Source organism: Lagenorhynchus albirostris, chromosome 2, assembly GCF_949774975.1.
Source record: "Lagenorhynchus albirostris chromosome 2, mLagAlb1.1, whole genome shotgun sequence".
NCBI classification, from domain to species: Eukaryota; Metazoa; Chordata; class Mammalia; order Artiodactyla; family Delphinidae; genus Lagenorhynchus; species Lagenorhynchus albirostris.
This window is the reverse complement of record NC_083096.1, coordinates 132,508,141-132,512,351: the sequence shown is the minus strand read 5'-3', so window position 1 is coordinate 132,512,351 and position 4,211 is coordinate 132,508,141.

Below are 4,211 nucleotides of genomic sequence, written 5' to 3'. Positions count from 1 at the left end.
TTTCTCTTGTTGCCCACCTGAGGGCCCAGAAGACCTCGACCTAGAAGATTACACCCCCAAGAGATTTTTCTCCTTAAAAACCACTCAAGGAGGACTGGAGTTCGTGTCTTGATCCACTGGCTCCATACCTGAGTACAAGGATTGCCTGGTTTTTTAAAAAAAAAAAAAGAATAAAACCGCTTTGAGCTGTAGTCTCATGCACTGTGACGTCAGCAGAACCCCAAGACTGAATTATAGCTTTGCATTCAATCAAGAATCATGTATTATTCTCTATGTTATCCATCACTGCTTCCCCACTGCTCAGAAGACAGAGTGACAGCAATACACACAATGGGCAAGCACCTGAGGTGCTTTAAACCTATCAATAACACGCATTGTTCTCAGAAAGATTTTGCTCTGTGGAAAAAGCAGAATGGAACAGCCTTTCCAATGACCAGCAGAGGCTTTGAAATTGTTTCCCATTAAATGTGCAAATTCTGAAGCCACAGAATTCAGTCACCACCTTCTTCATGTCCTAGGGATTTGGTTTGGACTGAATCAAAAAAATATCTCTGTTCATATTAAACGCAAAGTGATTATTGGATGTCCTGCTTCTCACATTTAACTGCATACAAACACTAACATTCAATCTATGTGAAATTAATGAGTTGGTGGTGAGTCTGGTATATGTGTTTAATCAGAAAATTACACTGAGAATACTTGAAGGCATATTAATTGAAGTTTATCAAGAAGGCAGTAGGTATTCAGGCACAGACACAAATGCAAAATATATCAGTAGCTGTGCCTGTAATTATCTATCACGGTTGCCTTGCACATTCTAGTGCCTTTAAATAAAAATGAAACATAGTATGTACTTGGACCATTTTAGACATTAGAAATGTTTGATATAGACCTTTTATTTTTCCTATTAAACTGGATTGAATTACACAGTTATACACAGAGAATATGCCCTTGCAGTTGTATTGATGAATGCAGCCACTAGTAATTGGCACATAGTACTTCCCCTGATATTATTAGGTACAAATTTCTGAGATTAGAATGAATATGAAGCATTCCTTTACCTAGCTTGATTCTTTGTGTAAATAATTAAAGAAAACAAGCTCTTGACACAATGGCCCCCATAAATGCTATCATAATAAGACATATTTACAAATCAAATGTAACAATGACCAGCTTGGTACCTTTAAACTTGTTTTCTCAGATTTAGCCCTAAGAAATGCAGCAGACTTTATTGATATTTGTGGCATCTTATTGTACTGCTAGATCCAATGGACCTATTAACTCACTGGATGGACAAATCTAGCTGGTCTGGCTTTCTCAAATAGAGGGATTGGGATTCCTTTTTTAATTTCCTTTGCTGTGTGTTTACCATTTCCTTCTCTCTAGTGATCTAGATATCTTGCCTTCTTTCATCTTTGAGAATCCCTGCCTGTACTCACCTGTCATGAGGCCTGAAATAAGGAACTGAAAAATTAGGCAATTTCCAAATATTCATTATCTTTGTGGAGGCTCAATATCCAGAAGCTTCACTGCAGTTTTATGCATTCATTGGAGGCTGGGCAGAGTGTGGACAAGGCCACGGTTCATTCAGTACCTCTAGGGTCAGCACCTTCCTATGACGCTGGACAAGAAATGAGCAGAGGGCAACTCTCAGCTCTCTGACAGACTGGCAGCATAGCCTGCTGCCACGTGTTTACCCTTCCAGAGGAATTCTGCGGAGCTCTTGGCATCCATCATCTCGTTTAATCTGCACAACTACTCTGTGAGTTCGCCATTATATCTTTGTTTAACAAATGAGGAAACTGAGGCATGGAGTTGTTCTATAACTCGCTCAAGATTCAGATTATAGAAGACCACTAAAATGAAAAAGAGAAAAAAAAATCACTTGAGCTAGAAATGACAGAGTTGGGATCTGAACCCAGGACTGCTGGCTTCCAAATACACTGTTATTTTGCACTACCTTCTGTATGAATACCTATGCAATATATCTTCCTATAGCTTATATATTTTTTAAAAGATTTTTTAGATGTAGACCAATTTTTTAAAGTCTTTATTGAATTTGTTACAATATTGCTTCTGTTTACATTTTGGTTTTTTGGCCACGAGGCATGTGGGAATCCCAGCTCCCCAACCAGGGATAGAACCCACATCCCCTGCATTAGAAGGCGAAGTCTTAATCACTGGACCACCAGGGAAGTCCCTACAGCTTATACATTTTTAAAAAATAATAAAACTGGTCATCAGTCCCTTGGTAGCCTAATTTTTTAATCCTTTTCTCAGAGGAGAATCTGAAGGTCTGGTGGAAAACCAGAAGGTATTTTATTTATTTATGTCAGGGACCTAGACAGTGGAATCTCATGCCTTTTCCTTAGCACCCAAGTTTTCACCCTTTTTGTGTTTGTATGTTATCACATACATTTTGTTTATTAAATTTTATTTGTTTGCACAAGCTTTCCTTACAAGAAATGTAAGTCTTGCCTAGAAGTCTTGCATAGTGGTTATGAGCACAAACTCTCAAGCCAGGCTACTTAATTCAAAAACAAACTCCTCCATTTATTATTCAACCTTGGGCAAGTTGCTTACGTTCTGTAGGTCTCCGTATCTTCATCTGTAAAATGGGGATGATGATGGTGGTAGCTATCTGTGGATAAAATGAGATAATGCATAGACAGTGCCTGGCACTAGTAAGAACCGGAAGGCCTTAGCTACTGTTACCAGTATAAGAAGCATCAGTCTTTAACTCAGGACTACAATAAGAAGGCTTACTGAATATGGGGACCCCATTCTGCTTTCTCTTTCCTGTTAACTGGGAGGATAATTAGGATTCTTTCATCCAGAGGCAGAACAAGGTCATCTCCCAAAATTAGGCCAAATAATGGGGTCCCAGTGAATTGGAAGCAGACAGGTCATCTCACTTCTACATTCAACCCTGCTCTTAGCTGTATGACTTTGGGCAAGTCACATTAAGCCTTCGGTTTCCCCTTGTCTCAGACATGGGGAAATCAACCTGCCCCTGAGGTTCCTGCCAGGGTTAACCTTATGGGAAGCACCCAAGCAATCACGAGTGAGCACTCACTTCCAAGAGGTTGTAATTTCCTTGCTTCACCTGACCATCACACTGTAGTCCAGGAAGACAGGAGCCCAGGCCATTCCTGAACTTTGCACTAGGGCAGCTGCTAACACCCCTGGCTGCACCCCACACCTCCTTAATCTGAAATCCCCATTAGCTCCAGCTGCAGGCCATCTATTACCTCACGCCCATAATGGGAGTTAATTTCTGTTGGGATCAGATGGTCTTCCCCCTGGAAATTTTTATTCATATTTCTTTCCTGTTTTGTGATTCTCAATCGGAGTTTTCTAATAACAGATCATTTCTTTTTGTCTAACTTTAATCTGGTCCTGCTTGACAAGCCCCATCCTTTTCATTGAAGGGTAAGACCACTTAAAGGAAGGCCAATAAGCCCTTGCGCTGCTCGGCCGGCTGGGGTGATTTGTCACCCGGTGCAGTGGTGGTCACACCAATGGATTTATCTCAAGGTAAATGGAGATGCTGAGACCCGGGACCTGGAGCTTTGATTAAGGTGCCCTTTTTGTAGTGTTGATAGATGTTGCTTGTGTTTATCTATTTGAAATGCCACTAAATCTGTGAATACAATGGAAAAAGAGAGTACTTTGCTGCTGAAAACATATTAGTGATTTATGTTTCAGTAAGAAGCACAATAAAGAGACAGAGGCTATTAAGAGCAGCTATTTTCATGAGAAATAGTTCTGCTTTAAAACATTATTAACCCCAACTTGATAAAGACTTACATGCATGCATAATCATGTTTACTTACCCCTTTAGTTTTGTGTGACATGCATTTGAAGCACACATTCTCCAAATATTAATAAGTTAGCAGAATATTTACAGCAAAAGACACCTCTCCCAGGACTGTTCTGCATGTAAATTTCCTTCTCTCATGATAGGGACACATAATAAACTTATCTAGAAAGATTTGGAGTTTATATGGACTTCATATTGTTCAAAGCACTCTCACATCCTACTCACCATCATTTGCTGTATCTCCAACCACCCCCTGCCCCCTTTGCATTGTAGTAGAAATAACCAGTAGGGTGACACATAAAGATTATAATGCATGGATATAACTTATAACATGAATCAATGTCATCAAGACGCACCCATTTAAATGAATAGGGTCAGATGAGAGTGC